The sequence below is a fragment of the Canis aureus genome, chromosome 23 (genome assembly GCF_053574225.1).
Source record: "Canis aureus isolate CA01 chromosome 23, VMU_Caureus_v.1.0, whole genome shotgun sequence".
Classification (NCBI taxonomy): Eukaryota; Metazoa; Chordata; class Mammalia; order Carnivora; family Canidae; genus Canis; species Canis aureus.
Window position 1 is genome coordinate 38872083 of NC_135633.1, and position 14410 is coordinate 38886492.

The 14410-nt window shown below is 43.7% G+C and overlaps 1 long non-coding RNA gene across 1 annotated transcript; it reads right to left on the bottom strand.

Annotated features, from left to right (window-relative positions):
* Positions 1-3794: 3794 nt before the first annotated feature.
* Positions 3795-10819, bottom strand: LOC144295491 (uncharacterized). Its single transcript, XR_013362630.1, has 3 exons — positions 10129-10819; positions 9000-9130; positions 3795-4761 (listed from the first exon to the last, which is right to left on the bottom strand). It is a non-coding gene; the product is annotated as an uncharacterized LOC144295491 (long non-coding RNA).
* Between the last annotated feature and the right edge of the window lie 3591 nt (positions 10820-14410).

Here is a 14410-nt window from a genome sequence, read left to right on the forward strand (position 1 = left end):
CCTGGTTCAATCAGCTGAAGGCCTTTACTGACCTCCCCTGAACAAGGAATGTTGCCAGCAGATGGCCTTTGGACTTGAACTGCAACATTGATTCTTCTCTGGGTCTCCAGCCTGCTGGTCTGCCCTGCAGATTTTGGACTTATTAGCCTTCATTAATTGCATAAACCAATTCCTTAAAATGAGTAAATTTCTCTCTCTCTCTCTCTCTCTCTCTCTCTCTCTCTCTCCACACACACACACAAACCTTATTGGCTCCATTTTTCTGGAGAACCCTGACTAATACATAAGAATCTTTCCCGTTAGCATATGCATTAGCTTTTTTATGCTGCTAAAAGATGATAGATTGTTTTAAGGGAAGAATTCAGTAAATAGGCCATTGACTTTTCTACAAGCAGAGCAATTTATTATATTCTTGCTGGCAAGATGGCAGGTATGGGCTATCTGGTGGTGAATAATGATGGTGATGATGACAGTGAGAGCAGCTAATATTTACCAAGTGCTTCCTCTTTGACAGGCATTGTGCTAAGTGTTTTACATGCTATCAGACTGTGAAATACGTCCATTTGAGAGTGTCACTGCACAGTGATGGCTTTTGAAAAATGGCCCTCAGCTGGTAAGAGCTGCCTCAGCACAGGTCACTCTCCCTTTGGGGAGGAACAACTTCCTTCCAATAAAGGGCAATGCAGGAGACCCCAGCTCCCTCCCTAGATTTCAAGACAAGTCTGAAAGGCCATCCAGCTTTAAACTGTCCTGTAAGATTGGCTGAAGCCCTTAGACTATACTGCAGCTCAGCCTCTTCCTCTGCCCAGTCCTGCTTCCTTCCCCCTCCTGCACCCACAGTATGATTCCCAGCACCACTCCCTAATATAATTTCCCAGTGCTAACCTCCATCTCAGAATCTGCTTCTCAACCCAACCCACAACAATCACATGAGCATTAAATGAAACCGTCTACATAAAGTCCTTTGCCCAAAGCCTGACAGCAAATATTCAAACAATGGGATTGTTATTATTATTTACCAAAAAAGGTTGGTACTATTGTTGTTATTCCCTTTTTTACAGATGAAGAAATTGAACATGAGAGAGTTTAAATAACTGACTTATATAGTAACATTCAAGGATGGATTACAAGTCTAGGTATGAGATAAACCTGTGCTCATCCTTATTAGGCGATCCTGTCTTCTTTCACATAATCATTCTGGAGACTCCAAATGCAAGGTCTGGAGGAAGGTACATGGCAGGTGGAGATTGAAGCAAAGTTCGGGCCAGGCCTGGATTGGTTGTGAACTACAAGCATGTGCCAACTACGTCCAACAGGTGAAATGGTAAATGGGAAATAGCTGAAAGGTGACAGGAAAACCAGAGGGAGAATACCAGGGCTGCCCCAGGAGGAAGATTTCATAGCACCAGAGGCAAATGTGAGGAAGCAGATGAGAAGTGTCAGGACATATTCCCTGCGAATACTTGGAACACATCTTTATGGAACACCTAAAAAAGTCACATATCCCTGACACCTACTGCAAAAAACAAAACAAAACAAAAACATGAACCAGAAGGAAATTCACTTTCCCACACAATATTTAATGGGCATCTACCTACCTACCTACCTACATCTACCTACCTGATGATGGGCATCAATCTCTGTCTTCAAGGAGCTCGCAGTCCAGGATACTGGGAGTGAAAGTGGGAGGACACAGGCACACAGTAAGCAACTAAATTTACATAATGAGAAGTCAGTAGAGAAACTAGGAGTCAGTAGAGAGACTAAACTGCCACAGAAGGTGTGCTTAATTCTGCCCAAGAGAATGCCGGAAGGCTTTACAGAGAAGGTGATATTTGTTTTTGTTGTTGTTGTTTGATTGGTTTGGGGGAGTTTTTTAGATAAAGGCAGAGAGAGAGTAGGTGAGGAAAGGCAAAGGCAGAGAGAACATCCCAAGCAGGCTCCATGCCCAGCACGGAGCCTGATGCGGGGTTCGATCACACAACCCTGAGATCTTGACCTGGCTGAAATCAAGGGTCGGGCGCTGAACCAACTGAGCCACCCAGGCACCCTGAGGAGGTGACATTTGAACAAGGTTTTGAAGGATAACAGCTCTCTGCAGTCGAGGGGAATTTGAAAAGACTAGACTATTCTCTAAGAGGGGAAAGGGCACACACTATTTGTTTTTCTGCGGGGTGTGGAGAGCACTCCCCGGGGAAGAATCACTGCATTGTCTTGTAATAGATCATAGGCACTTGGTGTTTTCCATATTTCAACAACTAGGAGAAAATGCTCCTGGAGAATCTTTGTAAATCCAAGCACTTCATCCTTTGAAAGCCTTGTCATGGGGCAAAAGAAATGGTCCTTTGAATTTAAGTGTCATAAAACTCCAGCAGGAGCAACATGTGCACGGAGAAGGCAGCCCAGGTTCACTGGAGCCGCACGGAGGAAGCAGATGTTCTGCTCTGTTCTGAGACAGTTGACCATTCCTGAGAGATTACACGATTATTTCTAAGCCATGTCCCCCCAGAGACTTAGTGGAGAGCCCCGTCTGTAAGCCCTGGTGGCTGCGCTTGTGTCTAGACCACAGGAATTCTGTCCTCCGGCTCCGCATGGAGGCACGTGAAAGCAGACGGAGAAGGTAGCTTCCTGCTGACAGCACAGTTACCCACAGGTGCCCTGAAGCCGGAGGGCCCCTGAACTGCTTCAGAAGGAACAGTTTGCCAGTTCCCACTCCTGCCGAACAGATGGCAGCTCTGCACTTGGGAAACACTTTGGCTGCCAGGATGAAGTCACGTCTTTTAGCGGTTATGGTCTTGTTACTTTTAATGTGTGTTGATGTGACACACCGATGCACCTTAGGAAGACCTGACACCGCGTGGGGGGGGATGCGCCTGCCCCTGGTCCCTGGGAGGGGAAGCTTTAAAGGATTAAAAGGAAGTGCAATGATCCTTCTGGCCCATCTCTGTCAATAATTAGCTCTGGTTAAGTGGTTTTGATTAAGTCCTTCGGTCACTCAAGTTCGGTGTAGACAGGAGGCACCACCAGGCCCTCATGCGCCACGCAGGCCTGGGCCCCCTGAGACCCAGGGATCAGGGCAGTTTGGGTGCCTTCTGCCTGGAACTCTGGGGGACAGGTTGAACAGCCAGACAGCTTCACCTGTCACTCTAAGGCTTCATTGTCAGACATATTAAACCCTGGGTATGACCCTTAGGTGATGGAAATCCCCCTCCCATTTTCGAGTCTTTCTGCCTTGCAGTGGTCCTGCCCTTTAGAATCATCTGGAGAGCTTTTCTAAAAGTACCTATGTGAAGGCCCCCATGCAGAGATCCAGATTAACTGGTGTGAGGTGAAGGCTGGGAAATCCTCTATTTTTTTTAAAAGCTCCCCAGATGAGTCTAATGGGCAAGAAGCATTGCCCTGAAATCTTATACCATTGCATAAGACAATGTTTTATTCTGTGTTATGCCAGCATATGACACCACCAACAAAGAAGCAGTGCTGGGGCACCTGGGTGGCTTAGTCGGTTAAATGTCCGACCCTTGGCTTCAGCTCAGGTCATGATCTCAGGGTCATGAGGTCGAGCCCCCCAGGTCAGGCTCTGCGCTCAGCAGGGAGTCTGCTTGAGATTCCCTCTCTGCCGCTCCCCCTGCTCACTCTTCCCTCTCCTCTTCTAAAAATAAATAAATAAATCTTTTTTTTTTTTTTTAAAGTGGTACTAATAGTAATTGCTTCAAGGATACTGGCTAGCAACAAAGTAGTTTATCATCCTGAAAGTGGCCTTAGGCTTCAGTGCGGAAAAGTTGCCAACCCAGAGTAAGCAGGTCATATGCAGCAGAGCTTGGTCTGAAACACCCAGATTTTCTAATTATATGAGCTCAGCCCCTTTCAGTGCTTTACCTCGACTCCTAAATTACCAAGCCTGTTTTCAGTTATCAGACTATTTGAAGCCCGTGGGACATTTCCAGCTGGACCTCTACCACCAGCGTGAATTGGAACAGTGAGGTAATTATCTGAGTAATTCAGGCAATGCAGTTTATTTTTCCTGAATTACCTGGATAATGACCTCAAGCCTAATAAGATGGAAAGAAGCCAGAGCCACATTCTGATGGCTTTACTGCCCCCTCAACAACACGTTCCTATTTAAAAGGTCCTGACTTAAAGAATTAAACTGTTAAAGCTTGCGTCTTCCTTATTTGCCACAGGAGGTCCCATTAATCATCTGGGGAAGATAGCAGCTCCTCAGTGTTCAGAGATCCTGTGGCTGGGGATTGCTCCTCCCAGCTGAGGAACGCAGCTGTCCTGGATTCCTGGCGTGTTCTCTGTGTCTCTGGGAGTCGTCACCTTAGCTAATGAGGTGACAAAGAGGAAGGCTTCTGGGTATTGATTTTCATTTCTGCTCATCATTTCTTCCTTAAACTACAGAACCAAATACACAGAAGTAATTCCTATTTTCCTGGGCTGGCCTGGGCTGGATCTGTAACATGGAGTGCCTTACCCACCTGGCAAGGCCTCGCTTTTCACCTCAAGGCTTGTGGCCAGAGCCTGGAGAAGCTATTTCAGCTAAAGGGACAGGAACTCCTTTGCTTCTGCTGCTGTCACTGTCTTCTTCACAGAGATGACCAAATGTCTTAGCAGAAAAGGTGTCCGTCCTATTTCCCAAGGAGAGTTCTTCCTCCTGGGCACTTGGTCATCCCTCTGGAGCCATCTTTGATCTCTCTTCAAGTTTTGCTTTCTGTTCGCTCCTTCCCTTCTGCAGACAGGGCTAAGTCTTCTCCAGCTCTGGCAAGTAGGAAGCAAGGTAACAAATGAGATTGGGCAGGACCAGGCCAGAGCCAGTGGTGGATGGAGTGACACTATTAGGAAATGAGAAGAAGAATACAGAAGCCAGAAAATGGAGGCAGGTCAGAGACTCTCAGTTCAATACAACAGTATGGGAACCAAGAAAGACCATGATGTGCTGGGGAAACATAGGTTTGGAACTGATTCCTGGCTCCTTTCTGGCTATATGATAATCTTTAAAATAGTAATATTATTAAAACTCATGTCCTAAGGTGTTATGAAATTGAAATGATTGACTGCACACAAAATTGCTTAAAGAAATTTTATACTACATAATTGTTACTATGACTATGGCAAAAAAGGAAAGCCTGCCCAACAATATTAAGTGCTTCTCTGGATTCAGAGTGGAAGAGGTAGTAGGGGCCTGTCTTCTAGTCCTGTCCTTTTAAACTTTTGAAATTTCTCTCCATTATGAGAAAAGTATTTTACTTAGTGTTCAAGAACACATATTTATTCATGAAAACATTGGTAAATACAAATTCAACTTAGTAAATTTTAAAGATCTAGCAAGTAGAGGGGAGCTCCAAAGGGCTACAGAAAAGGAAAGGTTTTTAAGGTAGAGATATAGTGGAAAAAAGGAAATTATTAGCAAAGAATCCATTGAAAATTCTCATCTGCCCTGAACTTTAGAATATTTGGAATATTCTAAATAGCTTATTTGGAGAGAGGGTCTTTGCAGACATAATTTAGGCAAGGATCAAGATGAGATCCTGCTGAGTTATGGTGGGCCCTAACCCAATGAATGTGTCTTTAGAAAAGATAGAAAAGGACACACAGAGAAGTTGATGTGAATATGGAAGCAGAGATGAAAGGTGTGCTACTCTAAGCTAAGGAATACCAGCAGCCTCCAGAAGCTGGGAGAACCTAGGAAGGACTTTCCTTTAGGCTTTCTGAGAAAGCCTGGCTCTGAGCATCTTGATTTCAGACATCTAGTCTCCAGGACTCTTATAGCAGCCCAAGGAAACCCATGCATGTGATTATAGGTATCTGAATCCAAAACTTCACAAAATATCCTTACTATGTGTAATGTACTTTGATACTTTCTATCAATGCTGATTGTGACTTACTAAAATTAATGTTGTGATCCTCTGATGGGTTGTCATCCACAGTTGGAAAAAAAAACTGTTCTCTTTCATTGAGAATGAATGTTGAGTGAGAAGGGATATTTAGATATGGTGATTAAGAGTCAGAGCTGGATCCTCATTAAATATACACAATTGAAAAGTCGGTGGGGGGTTTGTGAAGGAGAGTCAATGCTGACTAGCAAGGAAATAATTCAAGTAGGTTGGTGGGAGCTGCTGGTTAGAATAGAGGTTTGATCGTTATAACAAAGACCCAAAGTAGCAGTGGCTTAAACAATGGACTCCTGTTGTTAAAGAAAAATGTTTTTATATAAAGGTTAAAATCTCACCTCTCACGCCAGTGTAAACTGAATACACGTCAAAGATTTTAAGTCATTAATTCATGAGGGATCCATTAAGATATTGCTACCAGTTCAATGGCAAGTTCACGGTATCACACATAGGTTAATTGAGAATGCTGAAATGAATTTAAAAATTCATGTAAAATTGGCTTTTTCTGTGGTGCAGGAGTGGGGAGCAAGGACGAGGGCAATCAACTATACCTCCACTGGACAGGATTTGTTTGCATGTGGAAAAGAAATAATCATCTGTACCACTATCAGTTATCTGTAGTTTAAGGACCTGTAAAATAGGTCAAAGATAATGGTAGAGGTAACCTGACCAAATAAGCTCCTCAGGACACCCATGAATCTTTTTGTTGCTCACTTCAAATTCTTTCTGTTTTTTCCTGGCACTCTCTTATATGAGAGTATGAGTGTCAGTATTCTGGAACTGCTATGGAGCTCCCAGTACTGGGGGACCAGCTGTTGCACTCTTATTTATTCCTCCTCCATCCCTAGAATGACACTTTCATCTGCATGGGTCAAGATAGCGCACCAATGGCACAACTACATTCCTTTCAACAAGAAGCAGGGAAAGGGGAAAGTAATACCTTTCCCTTTAAGGGTATAACCTAGCAGTTGCACACAGCACTTCTGCTCATATCCTGTTAGCCAAAACTTAGTCAACTGTTCATGCCTTGCTGCAAGGGAGACTGGCAAATGTAGGCTTTATTCCATGTGGTCATGTACCTAAAACTTGAGGGCTGTCGTCCCAAAGAGAAGAACAGATATTAGAAGACAGTTAGTAATCCTAACGAAAGGAAGGACCTAAACCAGAATCGTGAATTTAAGGATTACTGAATAATCCTTACGAAGAAATGAAAACAGAGCATCTTGGTTACTCTTTTGAGAATTGGCAAGAAAAAGGAGAAGCAGACTAGGAATAGGAAAGTTAGACAGAAGGGAAAGAGGACCGATTTTTCCCAGTCTTGAAATCCAAAGCTCACTGTACAAAACGCCATCCCCTCTATGTAACCTTGCCTAATCCCCAGGGCTAAAAATCTCATTATCTCCTAAGCTCCCATATCCCTGATGTATGCCATTTGCCTCATCTCTGACTATTTCTGTATGTGTCTTATGTCTCCTGTAGGCTCTAAGTACCTCATTTATCTTTTCAACTTTCACAGCTTCTAGTATGCCGCTTTGCCCACAGCTGACATCTTTCTCATTTATCGCCTTCCTCCCTGTTGATCCCTCTTCAGTATGAAGCAAAGAAAAGTCTAGTATTTCCCTTCCTTTTTAACAGCACAGAGAGTTAACAGTGGTCTTTTTTTTTAAATTTATTTATTCATGATAGTCACACAGAGAGAGAGAGAGAGAGAGAGAGAGGCAGAGACACAGGCAGAGGGAGAAGCAGGCTCCATGCACCGGGAGCCCGATGTGGGACTCGATCCTGGGTCTCCAGGATCACGCCCTGGGCCAAAGGCAGGCGCCAAACCCACTGCGCCACCCAGGGATCCCAACAGTGGTCTTTGAATAGTACTCTTTCCATCTTTTACTCAGGATGGCTGTGAGAAATGACTGTTCACAGACCTCAGTGATGTAAGCAGGAGTTGTCCGAGAGTGACGTGTTGCTAATATGAAGAAGGAATGGGTGCTACTTCTGGCTTCTCATGATGCATGTTTCTGTATGTTCATGATTTGTTGTGTAGCTATTAAGGTACAAGAATTAATAAATATGTACAGGGTCCTTTTGCAGTAAAACTAGTTATAACTTGGAGGGGGGGAGTGAAACTTCAGTTTGAAGTTTGAAAATCCCAAGTTTGAAAATCATGGTTTTAAATTAGATTTCATTTTGATATACAGTAACACATAAGACTTAATCAAAGAGTGAAATGCCTATTCTACCCAGGACAGTGTAGCATATTAGAAATCAAGAGGAATTTTGAATACACAGCAAAGGTATAAATCCTTATCCTGCCACTTACTGGTACATGTGACTTGGGCAAGTCACTTAACTTCTCTGGATGTCTCTTTTCTCAACCATTGAATGTGGATAATAAATCTACCCTGCAGGGCTATTGTGACATATAAAGCTATTATATATATGATGTCTGTTATAAATTCAATGCCATTTGTTATTAATTTAATGCCAAATTGAGAGTATTTGGATTTTTGGGCTGCATTCATCCTTTTTAACTAAATGCATGGTATTGCTATGGAGATACAGCTACAGTTAGCAGAAGATATGTCATGTTTATGTCCATTATGGGCTATATTAACAAATGCCTCTCCTCAGCCCATCCCTCATTTCAGACAAATTATCAGAAATATCACAATGATTTATATAACATAACAGTTCATCTTCTTGTGGAGTAGGTAAGTAGGGATTGGCTTATGGAAGTAACTGTACAGCTTTTAAACTCTACTTTTGTTTCTTTACTTTGGGTGGGGCATTTTTTAGACTCCTTAAAACTTTAAGTCTCAGGGCCCCCAGTTAAAATGACCAATTAAGTTGTATAGAAATTCTTTCTTTTTTCCACACATAATTAGAAGGCAGATATTTCAGAATGTTTATAAGTGGTGGTATTTTAATAATTTTGTTGCGCCTTAAAGGTGTGTTATCAAATACTGCCTGTTCCTTCCAGTTAGGGGTAGAAAAATGGGGAAGGCAGAGAGGAATGACTTACTTGGCCTTCCTATTCTTCAATAAGGCATTGACCCTTGTCAAAGAGAACATATATACATATGCACACAAACAAGGACTCCCATTTACCTTATTTTCAAATTTAAATTATAGTATCCGGTCATTCATCTTTGTCACAATCCGCCAAACAGTTTTGCGAGAACATGTTTCATAAACAAGCTCTCCTTTCAGCATCGGCCAGGAAGGTTAAGGTTTAGATCCTGTGCGATAGAAAACCTTTTTGTAATTCACCCCCAAACATCTGTTCAGTCGTTCATCATTAACATCTGTCACCCATTTCTAGGCTCAACCCAGACAAAGCTATGTTTTTCTAACACACTCTATTTCAAATTGTTACCAAGTGATTCCTACTCAGACTAATCTTACACAGGGATTGAGAAGATGTCTTATTGGATCAAATTCGTCCTCTCCTAATGCAGCATCTACCCTGTAGCTTTGGCAAAAACCCAGTGGCTCAGAGGAAGAGAAATTCCTCATAACATGCTAACACTTTCCTGGTTAAATTGTTAGTTACCCCGAAACTTTTAATTCTCTTTAACTCTTCAGGGTTAGCAAACATTATCCTATATATCCTATACATTTGTGTATCAAACTTTGGCCCATTGAGCCTATCATATACCGTATTCAAGCCCCAGTGGGGTTGCTTTGCAAACTAACTGAAATAAGAACATATGAAATGTTTTCTACTACTTGATCCAATTACTTGCATAAAAAGAAATGTTGGCTCATTTGGAAAGATAACAGAGTGGTTAAAAGTATGCTGAGACCTGAACTGAGATCTTGGAAATGACACCTCTAAGTCAGTTAGCTTTGGTTATTTTAGTTAATGACCCTGGGCCCTCTCTACTTAATGGGGAAAATGGGTACCTCAGGATTATATAAGTTAAAAGAGATATTGTATGGAAGGTGCTTGACATAGTGCCTGGCACATAGCAAGCAAGTCTGTCAGTCGTTAACTCTTGCTATCATCATCATCATCACCGTCATCATCATCATCCTCACCATCATCCTTACCATCATCATCATCACCATCATCACCATCCATCATCACCATCCTCATCACCATCCTCATCACCATCACCATCATCATCACCATCACCATCATCATCCATCACCATCATCATCACCGTCACCATCACCATTATCATCATCATCACATCATAATCAAAGAAGTAGAAAAAGACCAGACTGGCTTTACCTTGCTCTTTTACTCTCAGCATGTCCTTTTCCTTTCTGCTTAACCAGCATTTATTGAATACCTCCTATGGGCTCAAACATATGCCAAATATCAACATAAATGAGATAAATTCCTTCTCCTCAAGAAGCTCTCTCCTTAGTAGAGGAGATAGACCAATGCCCTACTTCAAATCAGACTGTGGTAAGTGCTATATAGCTACAAGTAAAGCTCCCCACAGATTATTTGAAGATGTTTTAACACCAAATCTCTGTTTTTCTTATTAGAAGACTTTAATTGGGGCTCATCTTACACAGTAAGTTAGAAATTTAAACCCCAGGGCAGACCTTTCATTTCAATGGGAACCTAATGGTTATAATTTAGGTCAATGTTTATAATGTCAATAGTGCAGTGAGACAGAAGAAAAGGGTTTCACCTCTTTTTCCATGCATGTTAAAAAAAAAAAGAAAGATAATAATGAAAAAGGCCCCCAAACTGAACCAGATGGAGAAACTGAATTATTCTTTTTTATTTCCTTCATTATATACTATACAGTATAGTGTAAAATTTGAGCAATGATGACTCATTAAAGCCAAATTGATATTATAAGATTTCTAAATGTTAATACCAATCTCTACTAACATCTATCTATCTATCTATCTATCTATCTATCTATCTATCTATCTTTTTCTTTATTAGAGATCAGAGAGTCCTGGGACTCCATTTTCCATTGACTGTAGTCACAAGAAAAGAGTCATTGTGGGAATTCCATCCTGGCCATAGTTATGGGCGCCTTTTCCACATTATCTGGGGAAAGGGCATATAGAGCTGAACACCTTCCAGATGTGTATCCTTCTGCTGTTGCTCCTTCGTGAGTCCCTACCCTGGGGGCCTAAGTCTTGTGTGGGAGATAAGTGTGTCACCCTGAAGACATGATATATGTGTTGGGACTAACAGACCGAATCTGAGTTCCTCAGAAGAGCAGGATGGGGCAGGCAAAGGCTTTCTAGGCAGAAGGAACTGCTTGGGAGAAGAGGGGTGTGGGCTCCTGATAGCTGGTCTGTAGGGGAAGATGCAGAACAGGAGTGGGGATTGGGGAAGAAAGGGGCCAGGAGCAGATCCCCAAGCAGAGCACACATTTTGTGTTCACCAAGACAACTTCTTTTTTGCATAAAAAGAAATGTTGCAAAGGGAGCATGGCGTTGTAGAACAGGTCAGGAACTTCTAGGAACAGGTGAGATACCAGGTCCACTCTAGAAACCCCTCAAATGTGTGCGCTGAGGCCTACTACATGGGCCACATAATGCCACATCTTCATGGAAGTTTCCCAGTGGACATATTGCTCCCTCAGGCTTTGTCAACTGGTGACATATTTCTATCTGCCTTCAACAGATTAAAAAATTGAAATTTACCAGCTGTGTCTTTCGGTATTTTACTTAACTTCTCTGAACCTTTATGTCCTCACTTCTAAATGGAAAAAAAAACAAAAACAAAAACAAAACAAAACACCTACAACTCCAAGTGCCCATGAGTCTTTATGGATATAGTGCAGTGCTAACAGGCACTCATTCATGTTAATTCCTTTGTGGTCCAGGGTTATCCTCTAGGAAGTGATAAGAAATCCAACCCAGGTATCCTGACCAGTAGGTCACGTGTGTTCTGAGGCATCGTTCTACTTCCATGCACACCCTGCAGACAAAGAACACCTGGGAAGTCCCAGATGAACTGCCATCACGTTTACAGCGTGAAGCTGGGATGGATCTGTCCCTCACCCTTCAACCCCCACCTACTTCAACAAACCCTGACCCTGTCAGCACATTCCTGTGCTGATCCCTACCCAACCCCATGCCCCTGCTTATGGGGGCTGAGAGGAGAACCAAGCTACCTTCAACAAGTCAGGAAAAAAATATTACCTCAAGGGAGGTCTCAGCCATGAAGTCAGCTGGGAGGAGAAACTAATGACAAGTGACAGTAAAAAGACCGGATTTTTCAAGATGTTTTTACTTGTCCTTAAAAAATTACAAAGACAAATCAGATAACCAAAGAATGCATGGTCTGTGAGGGAGAGAAGTAGGAAATTGAGTTAGAAAAGGATGGGGCTGACTAAACACCAGTTTGGTAATAGAGATGTTCCTAAATCAACCGGCCCTAAGGACATGCGGATGAGACGGTCGCCGCCAAGTGTACTCCCTTCCCTGAGAATCAACCAGAGACTGGAATCTTGTTCTTGAAGTCGGTGACATCTTTAAAACCTGATTTATTGTTTGCCCCTCAAAGCCTTCCTGTGCCACAGTCACAGACACTTGGTTTCAGGCGCGCGGGGAAGGGGGTGTGCGCATGCGCCCAGGATGCACCTGCCCAGCCGGAGGGGGGGGGGGCGGGGCGGGGGGTAGGGGGTGGTGGGCGGCTCGCCCTAGAGCTTGGAGAACGAGCTGCCTAGGGCGCGATGCCGGTAAGCCAGGTGTACAATGACTCAGGCCCTGTAATGGGATCCATCTGATCCGTCCACATGCAGAATTCACAGATTGTTTTAATGTAAGCAGATCACACTACTTCCCTGCTCATGACCCTCCCAGGACATCCCATGCCACCCCGAATGCAATCCACACGTGTTAGGGGCTGCGAGGCCCTGTGTGGTGGCTCGGGCCCACCACGCCATGCTCACCTTGCGGAACTCTTCCGCACCACGACTGCATCACAACTGCATTTGCCCCTGACAGTTTGCAGGTGACTCCCTCCTCTGTCCCCGCTCACAGTCTGCACTAGGCTCTTCTCTCTGCCTTGCCGCCCTCGCCTTACTCTGCCCCACTGGTGCCCACTCCTTCAAAGCTCAGCCTTATTGTCGCTCTCTGCCTTCCCTGTCTCCCCACCCCAATTAGGCCTGACCCCCTGATGCACTCACATCACCTAGGCTTCTCCTCCGTGGTACTTGTTCAAATGCGTGGACTTACTTGTTCAATGTCTGTGGCCTCATCTCTGATAGAGGCATTGACCACATCTATTGTGTGGGTATGGGATACAGAGAACCTACCTCAAAGCTCCTGGCTCAGCGCAGGGTGTGACAAATGTTCAGAAAGTGAATGAATGACTGGTCGGAAGAGAACTTCCAGCTGATCCCCTCCTACAGCTGATGGCTTCTGGCCAAAATCAGCTCAGGACAGAATATCAAATTATTAACAGTGCCTGTAACTGAATTGAATTAGGCAAAATGGTGGTTTGGCAGACGGTCTTCTTCTAGTCAAAGAACTATGATAAAGGAAGGTCACTGGGGGGCGCAGTTGATTAAGGGTCTGACTTGGTTTTGGCTCAGGTCTTCATCTCAGGGTGGTGAGATCCAGCCTGGCTTGGACTCTGTGCTCAGCTCTGGAGTCTCTTAAAATTCCCTCTCCCTTTCTCTCTGCCCGCTCCCCTCCCCCAGCTCATGCTCACTCTCTCTCTCTCTGTCTCTCAAATAAATAAATCAATCTAAAAAAAGGGAGGAGGGAGTCACTGGGCTGCAAAGTTATAAAGAACTTTAAGAAAAACAAGGCCCATTTTTCAAAACTAGAAAGCCATTAATCAGAAGTTTTCTGGGAGAGCTGATCACTCAGGTGTCTAGTCATACAGTCATTCATGTAAATGCTAAAATGTCAGAATTTAAAGTTGTTATTTGAAAGAGAAGCAGCTGCGACTCCAGAGAAACCAACAGCCCCTTGCTCGCATGGGGTAGTGGTTTCCAGTGTTATCCTGAGAGGCCCAGCTGTTCCCATAACTAAAGGCAACTTCCAGTCATTCCTTTGGTTTTCCACTGATTATAAAATATTATTATAAAGGCATAGCATGTCAAGTCATGGTCATTTATGAATACCAGGAGACTGCCAGGGAAAAGTAGATAAAGAGAGAAACTCATGACTCATGTCTGTCTCCCTCTACTGAACCAGGACTGGATTCATGGCCAGGAACTGGAAGTTGCCCTCTTTGTGTACCTGGAGTCCAGAACAGTGCTGGGCACAGAGTAGATCATCAGCTCAGGTCTGCGGTGCTCAGACCCTGTGGGGGGCATTCTTTACAACCTCCAGCACTCCGCTCACTGTCCTCCCATCTTCTGCTCTATTTAGACTTACCCTGTCCTCTGACCTACCACAGTATCTCCCAGCAGAAGTCTTCCCTCCTTTCAGACAAGGCATTTGTACTCAATGTTCTACTTCCTAAGAACTGTAATTCAGACCGTCTCATTCCCATCTTTGGCTGACTTGTGTAAGAGTCTTCATTCAAGCCTTGGTCACTTCGGGTCCACCTGCCTCCCCTCAGCCTGAGCTCCCTTATA